The sequence below is a fragment of the Carassius auratus genome, chromosome 34 (genome assembly GCF_003368295.1).
Source record: "Carassius auratus strain Wakin chromosome 34, ASM336829v1, whole genome shotgun sequence".
Taxonomy (NCBI): domain Eukaryota; kingdom Metazoa; phylum Chordata; class Actinopteri; order Cypriniformes; family Cyprinidae; genus Carassius; species Carassius auratus.
The window spans coordinates 26,169,975-26,183,676 of NC_039276.1; the positions used below are offsets into that span (position 1 = coordinate 26,169,975).

The 13,702-nt window shown below is 37.5% G+C and overlaps 1 pseudogene; it reads right to left on the bottom strand.

The window, feature by feature from the left end:
* Positions 1–12,363, bottom strand: part of LOC113053642 (unconventional myosin-XVI-like) — a 161,010-nt pseudogene extending 148,647 nt beyond the window's left edge.
* Between the last annotated feature and the right edge of the window lie 1,339 nt (positions 12,364–13,702).

Sequence of the window (13,702 nt, forward strand, 5' to 3'; positions counted from 1 at the left end):
GTACCTATAGAGTAGTACTGCATCCTTCATAAATCCAAAAAGTCTTTAGTTTTATTATATACATAAGAGAAAGATAGTCTGTACCGATTTTTCCCGGAAAAACATGACCGGCTGGAGGCGTGACATGTGGGCGGAGCTAAAGAATCACGAGCGCCAGTAGGCTTTTGCTTTGAGTGTGTCTGGAAGCTGTGACATTACCGTGAGGGAAAAAAAACCATCATCCAAAACAAACCATGGCTAACAGTCAGATTCAGCCGTTTATTTATGATCCAGAATCAGATCCTGAGGCTGAAACTGAACGAGAGCAGCAGCAGCAACGACTCGCTCCGAGCGGGGCTTGAACCCTGGTCTCCGGCATGGGAGGGGACGCACTAACAAGGAGGCAGAGATATTTTAAGCAGTTTTACTCACCGCCTGCGGTTCCAACACACGATCGTGACCCTTTTTCATTGGGATTGCATCATCCTTAAGAAATAAACGATACGCAAATCCGGCGTCAAACTGGGCCTTGTTTGTAAAACAAGCATCTTTGAAATGCAGGGAACAAACACAAACACTTGCACAACTCCATTGATGCTCTGTAAAAATAAACTCCATCCACTGGTCCCTTAATGCTGTTTTTTTTTTTGGTAATCTGTGCAGGGTTTTCTTGCCCTGGCAACCAAAAACACACTTCTTTTGTGATATTTCGCGACACTCTCGCTCTGATCAGTGAAGTCTGTTGTGCTCTCAGTGCTCTGTTATACGGGAGCGCGCACTCTTCCGGCAGAAGTGCCTCAGGACCCATATAAGGAAATTCTGCTCCATCTAACGTCACACAGAGCCATACTCAAAAAAAACTTTCCGAAACTTGTGACAAACCAGAAAAACTTAATTTTTTTAACTCTTTAATAGTGTAAAAAACTCAGTATGCATGAAATAGCATTTCACCCCCCCCCCCCCCCCCCTTTTAAATGACAGGTCCGGTTCAGTTAACCATTTGTATTTGTATAATTTACAATATCAATACGGTATTAATTTTTACTGGCATTTAAACATCAAACTTTACTTTTATTTACTACAGTTATAACAAATGTTTGGAAACGTAAATAAAAACCTTTAACGCTACGACTACGCTAACGTTTGACATTTTTGAATTTTTTAACTAGATAGCAAAGCTGCGCGCATAGGATTGTGGGTGATTTGAGAGCGCGAAGGATACACATATGCATCCTTTCCTGTGTATGGGATATTCTTCGAATGAAGGACTCAGAAGATCCTTGGCATTGGAACAGTCCTTCGACGGATGGAAATACTGGCTTCCGGGAATCCTTCCTTGACATTGAGAAACACCTAGGGTCTTCGATCAATCACTGCTGCTGGATTAAGGAGTTACTTTTAAGGACTTGCCATTCCAGCATCTCACTTTTATTGGAATATAACTTCTTTGGATTGTATAAACTTACAACACACTGGATTTCTTAAGGACTGTTTTAAGGGTATGGAACTGAAAGACTCTGCTTTTAACAGCCTAGGATTTCTAGTTTTATTGTGTTGTTTTAAGTTCATTGTGAATATTGTAAATACACCATTTATTCATTCTACATTTTTTTGTTGTCATCTTTTTAAAACCCTTATTTTATCTCACACAGTTTAATCTGACCACTTTTTAAATTAAATGCAATTCAGCCGATAAAGCCGATCGTTAGAGTATCATTAAAACAATATATTGTTTTATTAAAAAAAAACCGCTTCCAATGAAGAAAGATCCTTCTGTCTAACAGAATCATCAGACATCATCGGTTCAATTAATGGAACAGCGTACGATCGGTTTTCTGTTCCATTTATTGGTTAAACAGAACCTCTCTGTCATCAATTCCCAGAATCATTATCTGATGAAGGCAGCAATATATATTCTATCCTGTCCCACACATTCGTTTAACAGAATTTATGATAACAAATTATGTGTTCTAATCTTTTCTACTAATAGAACTGACACATAAGGCCAAAAATCAATGGAATAGAACTTTTTCCCAACCTTGTTCTTGGAGGCATAACAACAGAACCTCCATGGTAGCACTTTATTTTACAGTCCTGTTCCTCATGTACATACTATGTACTTATTATAGTAATTACAATAACTATGTAATAACTAGGTACTAACCCTGAACTTACCCCTAAACCTAACCCTACCCCATGTAGTTACCTTGTGTTACCAGAACTTTCTTAGATAAATACACTGTAAGTACACTATAAGTACATGTTAGTACACATACTGTAAAATAAAGTGTAACCGAACCTCCAGATTTTGGAACTCCTCCTAATCAAACACACCTGGTTAAACTCATGAGTTTGTTAGGAGAGGTCAGATAAAATGTGTGCTGTTGGTGTGCCTCCAGGAAGAAGGTTGGAAACACAGCCTCAAAAAGCTGAACTCTATTCAATTCTAGAGACAGATGGTACATGGAATGTGATGTGAACAATGGAAATTAAACTTCTGTTAGACAAAATGCCCATTCCACAACCAGTACGAACTGCTTCTCTCAAAGCCCTTGTCCTTAAGGACATCAGAGGTCAGGCACATGACATTTCAAAAGGCAATTTGGTGTAATAGACTATGGGGACCTTTTAGAGCTGTGAGTGAAAGTAGTGTTTCAGTAACCTAATTTGACTCCTAAACCATAAAAATATAACACGACTGCTGGATCTCCAGGTCAATAGTGAAGAAAATGCATTAACACACTTAAACGTCAAAGACAATGACTGTAATCTTTTTCCAAGACCCAAAAGCAAAAAAAAAAAAAAAAAAAAAAAAAAGGCACACAGCTAAAACTTCTATTAATTTCGAAGTCAAATATATTTCCACAGTCAGATGTCAGAATACCTTGAGGGGAAAACAGCCCTCTGAGATGGTTATGAAGTTAAGTCAAGCCTATATTTGTAACATAAATACTGTTGAAGTAAACGCATCTTGCTTTATGGATGTTTAGGAGTTTTACTGGAAATCAAGACAAGTACTGATAAAGAGAAGTTTTTTGGGGGGGTTTGAGAGGCGATGTACTCTCTGCTCGAAGTTATGATAATCAGACACCAGCAGAGGAGAGAAAGAGCATGTCTGGTGCTTTCAATCTGCTCCGTGAGAGAGGACTATGTGCTTACAGCATCACACCTGTTACAAACGGACACTGAACAACACATATTTGCCAACATTCAGCAAGGCAATTTGCATATAGTTGCTTTACTGTGTATTACACTGAGGGGCACATGTGAGGGGAGGGGTTGGATGTTAAACAGAGGCATATGGGACGCATGAACTAGAGAAAGGCAATTTATAAGTTAAAAACAACCTCAGGACAAAAAGACAAAAACGGAAAAAGAGAGAGGAAGACCGAAACTGTTGATCCCAAAACAAATCTGACTTAAGGGAAACAAGAACATGCCAAAGTAGGAGGAGCCAAAATTATATCGGATTAATAGTTAAATACCTCCTAATTGCATACATCATCGTGTCTTCCATGTTTTAGATCAATAATAAAGTGACTAAAAGATAGAAATACAACAAATGGTTTCAGGAATAAAAATAAGTAAATAAATACAACTATTTGACACAAAATACACTTTTTGGCTGCTCTCTTTGCAGCATATGGTACAACACATCCATTTAAAAATATAAGTAATAAACACCACCAGCAACAATAATAATTAATGTCCATGTATTATATATTATAGACTGATTTTTTAAAAATTAAAACTGCAATCTACTCTAAAACTTTCATATTGTGAAATAATTTAAACTCTTTTTTTTCTATGTTAATATATTTTAAAATGCAATTTATTTCCATTTTATTATTTCAACATCATTACTCCAGCCTTCACTGTCATGTTACTTTAGAAATTATTGTAATATGCTGATTTGGTGCTTAAAAAAAATACTTATTATTATCAAGGTTGAAAAAAGTATGCGGCTTTATTTTGTTGAGTCAAGACGTGATTTATTTAAGGATTCTTAAAGGGATAGAAAAACAGCATTTATTTGAAATAGCAAAACTTCACATTATTGCAAAACTTTTCTACACTTTCTAGAAATTAAACCATTAATTCTTACATTAAACACTGATATGTCATCGGTTTCTGTTGACTTTGTCAGAAGAACAAGAAAAAAACAAACTCCTCTTCATGCTCATTTCAACATCTCTCCCTAAGATCTGCAAAAGAACAGGACGCAGAAGAAGAATTATTCATCCGTTCAATCTTGCTCAGTTCTACATTCTGATGCTGCCTTCACTGAGGAAGACGTCCTCTCTCTCCCTCTGTGCTGACTCTCTGATAGGACTGTGAAGATTAAAGACATTTTTAAATAAGCTCCGGCACCTCTGTTAAATAATCCTTTGGTTTTAAACAATCCAATTACCCTAAAATCAGTGCCATAGCTTCTCTTCTTTGTCTCTCCCCGGGAATGCTACTGTAGAAGAGCTATGAAGTGAACCTCCGAGGAACCACATAAGGTCTTCACACTCCTGGCATCTCACCTAACAGCTGACAACATCTATAATTGTGCATTTATTTGCTTATACCCAACACAAGACAGGGACTACAGCTCTACTCCATTTTCAATTCTCAACATGAAGCATCAGGAGGATTGAGAAAAAAAAATTTTTCTCTTCATCTTTTAACCTACACATAAATACACACCTTTTAGACCCACAGCTTCTCAAGTAAGTGCTATAATTGCTGTACTTCCAAGCTGACAGAATTAAACGCAGTGCCGTGAACATTTGCCCTTCAAATGCACAGCAATGTCAGACACACGAAAGAGCAGTAGGGAATCCCACAGCTCCACTCAACATGGATGTGGAAAACATTCTCGTTTAAAGCCTTGAACACAATTCACAAGACTCAACCATAAACTGAAGTCAGTGCAAAGGGAATTAGCCATGAGCTTTCATCTCACCCTCAGCCTGCTATCAGTAAACCACAGATATGTGGGACAGTAGCATCACAGGACTGTATGATACAGGTTCAGAGCTCATATGAAGCTATATTTCTGAGAGACTCCCATTTCTTAGTCACGGAATGAAACAAGCATGATCCAAACTCAGCCAAGAGTGAAGATCATGTGGATTAAAAGCGTGCAGAGGAATATTCACCAGCTGCATTCTGCTTGGCATTGGTAATGGCTCGCAATTCCATTTGTGAAGGGAGATTAGGGGCTGATGATAGTCTCGCATAGTAGGATAGTAAAATTTAGAAATAAATGAAAGCGTCTGAATTGAACACCAATGGCTACTGGTAAGAAGCAAGCATTTGAATGTAGGTCAAGACATGGAAGCATTATGAATTATGTTGCGATGGCAGAGATATGAGCAAAACATGTTGCATGTTGCATACACTGAAAAAGTGTGGTGAAATGCTCTGTCTGTGGCTCTACAAGGTTAAAGGCAGAGTTAAAGGAACAGTTCGTCCAAAGGTGGCATTTTGTCATTATGTGTGCATGTTTATTTGTCAGCTGTACTGTAGGTGAAACGAGCTGGCAAACGAAAATTAGGCTGACAAAACTGCAAATATGACTTGTGATGGTAGGATCGCCAAGAATTGGACTGATAGTTCCAAACAAAACAAATGTTTTACCATGTGTGCAATTATTTTTCATCTATTTTGTTTATGATTGTATAGTAAATTACAGGTATTATGACAAAAACTAACCCTGATATTTGATGGGGGAGGGGGGGTTCTGGAGTACAAAATATTTCTGAATATTTTAATAATTTAAAACATGTAAAATAATAATAAAAAAATTATGTATATTATATATATATATATATATATATATATATATATATATATATATATATATATATATATATATATATATATATATATATATATATATATATATATATATATATATATATAAACACTTCATTTTTAAATAATAAATATGACCAAATAAATCATTTCAAATGTTTACATTTTTACCTGATTTTAAACATTAATTAAAAATAAGTATAAAATAAAAAAACTAATATAAAATGTATGCATTTTAAACAAATTTTAAATGATAAGAGTCAAGATTTTTTTTTTTTTTTTACTCATTTTAAATTTGGCCCAGAATTTGGTTTTAAAAAAAATCTGTTCAAAATATCTGTTGTTTATACAAAATAAAGAAGTGTTTGGAAGAATAAAGGGGAGTTAATAAGGAAATTTTCTGAAATTGTGAACTATTCCTTCAACATAAAAAAATCATATAAAATAGTATAACATTATATAGTTAAAAGTAGTGCAAAAACCACAAGTCAAAACAAGAATTACTGTATGAATGTGTATCTGCATAATGAGTCATTTACATTTCCAGTGGTGAGGAACAGAAAACAGTTTGGCTTTGGACATTAAGAACAGTTGCATATGCCAAAGGGCAGAAATGAGATGCTGCTTTACTACTAGGCCCAGCATTAGACTGAGTGAAGCTGGAATGAACTCCTGTATTTCTCTCTACCCTGTGTCCATTTCATCGCTTTCTTAAGATTTTCTCCACCGCAGTCTTTCCTTTCAACTCTGTCTCTATCTAATAAAGCCATCAACCTTTTCCCTTTTTAAATCCACTTCACAGTAAAATCCACCCGTTTATTATTCAACCATTCACCAACATTTCCAGTGGTTTCATCTTGACCTCATTCATTGCTGTCGGTTTCTCATGGTCTTCTTTACAACCTACACTGAGAGAGTCCATTACGGTTTAATAGAGGAATACATTAACGAGAATAAAGCCTTCGAAATCTGTTACAGATGTAGACCTCTGCTGAAAGATAGAGAGGGAGATGGGGGAGGTTTCCTCCTTTTTCTTGGTTGATTCTGTGTCTCCGCTTCCAGGCAATCAGGTATTGATTTACACAGAAGTATTGTACAAGCTTCTGTTAATATAAGAGGCAGGGGAACAGGGAAGCATAAATTAGACCGAGAGCACTCACACTCTCGTCTTTCAAACATAAGCATACTCAAGTTTGTGAATACACAGAGGATGCAACTTCCTCTCACAAGACTGATTGGATCAGACAAATCCAAATGTTAAAGGTTTCTTTAAGCACGCACTTGTCTCCTGTACTACATCTCAAACCTTGAGGGGGATCTGAGAAGTGCACTAGTCACACACATAAACACGCTCTACAGCAACACACACACAATGCTCTGCTATCTTTGCACCAGAGTGTGCGACCTTGCGCATTCTCTCACGGTTTGCCTCCGGCACTGGCCACCGGTGAGTCTCTGTCCGCTCAAACACACAGGAAAGAGGAGTAAAGGATTTCATGTGTTAATGAAATGTGGGTAATTGAACAAGTTAAGAACCATCTGTAGTAAAGTTCTTCAGCAATAAACCACCACTCGATAGTTCAGCTTACCGATTTTTACATATTACTAGAATCTTTTATACAGTATATATATATATATATATATATATATATATATATATATTAGGGATGTCAAATTTCGATTATTTCCATGATCGATCGTCGTTTAAATTAACGATCAATTAATCGATTAATCGTTAACCATAATACTGCAAAATGCGTCTATTGCAGGCACGCAGTCAGCGGTATGACAGGATGTGCAAAAGCCACACACACACACAAAACGCTTTCTCACTTGAATTAAAGAGGTTTTAGTCTGAATAAAATGCTAGTAGCAGGATTATAAAATGAATAGATGCGATTATGATCATTTGATAAAATGAAGAGAGCGCGCCATACTTTTGAGGTCATTTTACTTTGTTGACAGTTTCCAATCCCGCACGGAGAACGCGCCTCTTTAAATGGTTTTGTGGTGCTCGTTGTTGTATTTTAAAGCACAATTGCAATGTTTTCAACTGACATTATTGTATAAAATTATCCGAAATGTGGAGCGCGTGTGACTGCGCTGCACATTAAGTGAACTACATCGGCGATGCTGCACCAAAACACAGTTGCTCACATTAATTCGATCCTGCTGGATTCTGTCCTAGAAAATGTCAGATTTTTAAAAATCCGGCATCCAGACGAGGATGAGCGAGCGCGGCTTTGGCTAGATTTATTTGGAGGTTATTGCTCATGTCTCATTCGGCACAAATCGAAATGTTTCCATATTCGCAATGTATTTGAATGTTAAACTATTATTTATAATGTAAACTAGGCTTGTACTTAACACGCATTCGCATATAGACGGAAAAGATGATCCTCTTCATATGAGCAAAAACGTCCTTGGAACAGCAGAGAGGACCGGTATACTACGGTCTATTTAAACTGACCAGTGTAACCTTTTAATGTTTAGTTGACATTTTATTTTGATAATGAACAGACTGCGATGTAAGTTTGAATCGCTAGAATATACGTGTGCAGCAGGCTCCGGGGCGATCGAAACAGCTGAGACATTAAAAAAAATATATATTTTCCGCAAAAGTGTTTACTTTCATTTGTGCACACTCACAATAAAAACAGAAGATTTGTGCTCTTGTAAAATAAAGCAAACAAAAAGAATGCGTTGTCATCCTTTTTTTTTTTTTTTTTTTGTGAACTTATGGTGCGCCCACACTTCTGTTTTAAATCCGTTAATCTTAATTAGCCTATTTAAGTCGGATATATTTCGCATAGCCTATTTAAAAAAAAAAAAAAGGTTTATTTTATTATCTTTCGCTTTTAATAACTGTTTTCGCATCTCTTACTGTGGTAAACATGGGAAGGGAAATTAAAGATTTCATGAATTAAGAATTTGTTCGATTTATTAATTTGTTCCCTTATTTCACTTAAATCATGGGTTATTTAGGGAACAAAATTAATGAAACATGGACAATTGCCACATTAATAATTCGTAGGAATGAATTAACAAGTTGTAGGAATGAATAGACTACCTGTCCTGTCACTGTGTCCCGCAGCCCTGCAAAGCGCACAATATAAAACAGTTATCTGATGAAATGATTAGTAACTACATTTCTATTGCATTTAATGTTGAAGAACTTTTATGTTGTTTCTAATTTAATGTACTTTAAAGTTTAAATCACATTAAAAGCTTAATTTGTACATTGTGAATGAATGATGATGCTTTTATATATCGTCACCGTCACTCACAGCCGCTCGCACGTGTTGAGTGCGCATGAGCCGCACGCAGCCCAACATTGAATCGGTTAACCGACCATCGATAGCCTTAATCGATTGCATCTCTTATCGACAATTAATCGATCATCGATTAATCGTTGACATCCCTAATATATATATATATATATATATATATATATATATATATATATATATATATATATATATATATATATATATATATATATATATATATATATATATATATATATATATATATATAATATATATATATATATATATATACACACACACACACACACACACACACACACACACACACACACACAAAAAAAACATTTTGTTGCCGATACATTTATGAAAACAATCCAACAAAGGCATCAGTGAACTATTAGAGAAAGTTTCTTAATACACATTTGAGTGATTCTGAGAATGTGACATTGATGAAGAATTATAATTGGCTCTAAACATTCATATTCAAAATTATTCGACCCCCAAAAATCAATTTTTGTCCAGAATCTTTCATTCTTTAGAAAGATGAATAAACACAGTCTGTAAGTGCTTAGAAGCTTCTGTCATCTCTCTACTGAAGTCCTGGTTCATTCCTCGCTGGAAAAAAGCTTTCAGATCACTGAGAATCTTTGGTTTTCACATTGCCACTGCTTTCTTCAAATTCAACCAAATATTTTAAATGGGAGTAAATCTGGCGACTAAACAGGACACTCAAGTACATTCTATGACTGATCTCTGAACCAATCAGAAGTAGATGGAGTTGTGCAGTATACTTTGGGATGCCTGTGCTGCAAAGTCTATTGATCACCAGCTTCCATATTTGCATCAAAGGCTTTCAATTCTTGCCAAAATGGCCTGATACTTCAAAGAGTCCTTGAGGTTTTTCATGTAGACATAATTTTATGGTCCATAACAGGACTGGTCCAGCTCCAGGTTTGACAATGGAGATGGTGTTCTTCTGTTTATAAGCTTTGCCTGTTTTGCACCAGACATACCGCTGATCCGTGGGTCCAAAAGTTCCAGTTTGATCACATCGGTCCATAAAACATTCTTTCAGAACTCCACAGGTCTTTCCTAATAAATTTGACCATATTCAAGTCAACCTTTTATGTTATTCTTGGTCAAGAGTGGAATTTGGCAGGATGCCCCAACAACAAAGGTCAAAGGCCGACTTGTCTAGTGTTCTTATACTATGCATTTAAATGTTTTTCATCGGGTCATCTTACAAGTCTCAGTTGTTTTGATCAAATGTATTATGATAATGTTCTTTCTCTTCAACACCTTCAAAGGTTTTCTGGTACAAAACATTTTAAGCTAAGGAATAAGGCTGCCAGCTGTTGTAATAAAACTATTTCTCGCACATGCATGGGCTAAGTTTATGGGATATGTTTTTAATAGAGTTTCTAAAGTCTTAACTGTGTTTTGAGATAATTTTGTTCCCCACTATACAAAAAAAAAAAAAAAAGAATAAAAAATAAATGCTGAATTGGGGTTGAATAAATATGACAGCGGTTTTATTAAAAAATCCTTAATCTCAAAAATATAACATTATGTATTGATATTATCACTTTTAATATGCCAGTGAACGGTTATAGATGCAGTTTTTATAAAATCCTGGCTCTTCAGAAAAGCTTGTATTTGTAAATTACTGCAGTCTCTGAGGGGTTGAATAGTTTTGATTGCAACTGTGTGTATACTGTATGTGTGTGTGTGGGGGGGGGGGATATACGTTTATTAATAGCTGCAAACAAATACAAGACAAATTAAAGTTGCAAACCTAACTTAAAACGATCTGAAAATAAAATAGCTTATAAATATTTATTTGACCTCCTGAAGATGACAGCAACATTTTCTGTAGTGTAGGTTATGCAAAATATATTTTTCCATGGAGAGTGCCACAAACAAACAAAAAAAAAAAAAATCATTAAAGAGAGCAAAAGCATAATATAATCTACTAAAAGCAACAGAGGGGTGTGTGGGTGTGTGTTCAGAAATGAGCAAAACATACAGAAAAAAAAAAAAAAAGCATTAGATGAAGGAGAATTAGACTATCTGAATAAAGATGAAAAGAGAGGGGTGGCAAAGGGACAAGTTTAACAACTGCCTTTCATCTGCAGCTGGCAACACAAATGTTTCCTGATTACCACCTTCTCCCACATCAACATCTCCATCCTCCCAGCCACCACTGCTACATCCATTTCTGTCTAAAGCACTCCCTTCCTTCTCTCCATTATCCCACCTGACACTTTCTCTTGTAGAGGTGTGTTCACGACCACACACCCACCAAAAATACAAAGCTATACACACTAGAGAGGGATCCTGCAGAGGCTGTCAGACTGTCACCCACCGGCTGTCTGTCTGAAAGCAGGCAGACTCCCTCAGGAGGTTCCTACACACCTGCAACACCAGATCCAGCAGCCACCGCTCAACTTTTACACTGCTGCCGCATCCTGCTGCAACTTCACACATACACACATGCACAAGTCACCAAAGCCAACACATCAACATGACCGTCCATCATCCGGTCTCACTGCACAGGGTACATTAGGTATGTCAAACACATCCACGTGCATTAAGCACCCTCGAATTTTGATTAATGTTCTGCATGCAGACACACACCCTACACCACACACACAATTCCTCCTGCCTCTCAATCACTCTCTAGCAAACGGTCAAAATGACATCATTGACAAATGACATCATTGACGAGATGACATCACGGGGCAGATGCATGTAAGGAAAGACGCCTCTCCCGCGGCTCGTTACTCACAGCATTTGATGAAATGATGGTGTGACATTTTCTCCGCGGGTGACAGCTACAGGATCGGGCTCTCCGGTGCGGTGCTGTAGTAACCGGTGTGATACATCATTCAAAGCCCGGCCGCTGATATTCGCTTCACCTCCCCGTGCATTATTAAAGGGCGATCGGGTTGCAGAGGCGGTTGTGGATGTAGTGAAGGAGGAGAGGTGGATGGATAAGGTGACGGTAACCGCTCGCTCTCTCTCTCTCTCTTATCAGCAGCCTGCAGTCGCGTCGCCTCCACCGAGCCGCTCATGACCATGACCGCCACACGTGCTATTGTAGCGCCGCTGATTGACGCGTCCTTAACCACGCCCACCGCTGCGCACACCCTTCGAAACGCGCGAGAGAGAGACGGATTGGGAGGAATGGAGGAGATTGTGATCATGAGAGGAGGAGGTAGGTTTTGGGAAGGAGAGCGGGAATGCGATTAATTTTGGGCTAAGGGAGAGAGAGGATGAGGAAAGTTACTGCAGTGCGGCGAGATATGTTAATATTAACATATTTCAGTGAAAGCACGTTGTGATTCGCTTTTAGGGTGACAATTACGATGTTAATTAGAAATAAGTAATTGTCTAAATGCAGAATACACAATCACACACATTTTTCTTTCCTAACATCTTTGCATCATTGATGTGCAAAGAGATCTGGAGAAATGTACATTCTCTGTTACAATTTCCATTTATCTTAATGGGAAAAGCTTGGCTGATGAGCTTGGCCAGCGGGTAGGTGCTGTGCAGGTAAACCTCACTCCCCTGAACTCAAGAGGAGCACTAGCGACTGACGCGAGTGGCTGCCGAGACCCTGTTTAAAATTGTGCAGGGACAACACATTTTTTTTTTTTTTGGCGGGGTTGCCCTGGTCAAATTTGCATTCCAGGGGTTAAATATCACTTTACTGGGATTGTTTTAACCTGCAGACATGAAAACAACCTGCGGCAACATTGTTAAAGTAACCCAATTGCAAACTGTCCAAAATGCAACTTTAACAGAATTGGTAGTTGAAGGCATTATCAAATGAACCGTGTAGAACTTTATAAATGACATCTGCATCGGTCATCAGTGCAGCGCTTCTGATATAAGCAATAACACCTTGAAGGGAGAGCTGTGTTGCGTTGAAACAGGAAATGAAGAAGAAACGTACATGATACCTCATGAAATGCTAAATAAACGTTATTTAAATCTGTCTGAAACATATTGTACATAAGCCAACTATTTAAATAAACAGCACAGACAGAATGCAGGAACGAAACGCTTTAGAATGCTGTGTAGTTTCCCGTTGCTCACTCTCAGTGTTGACGAAATCCTGACAGCTTAACTGCTCAGCAATAGTGTTTAACTGGCCACAAATGACTTCTGACAAGCTTCATCCCTTCTGCTCTGGATTTACACCTTCATGCATGCACAAGGCCACCAATGGAAATTACAAACTTGCGAAGTCTGCAGTGTGTTTGCGAGATCGTGTAAAGCATGTCAGACTGATTACATTGCATTTCCACCACCATGTTGACCGGTGAATTCAGTTCACTGTGTTGGAGTGTAGTGACTATACATGAATGTGTGCATATCTTTGTCTATCTGCCAAACACCTCCACACAAACCCACACATAAACTCTACTTTATAAAGAGAGAGAGAGAGAAACAACTGTTAGATCAAGAGAAATGGAAAGAAAGAGACCAAAATAAAGCCTGTCATGTGTATCCAGGTCACAGATTTAACCCTCCGCTTCCTGCATCTGCTCGGAGTGCGGGGATTCATTTGCAGTAAAACTCGTATGACATACATGGATACTGCAACAATGTTGTAACTAGAGGGGTCTTAAATGTAAAAA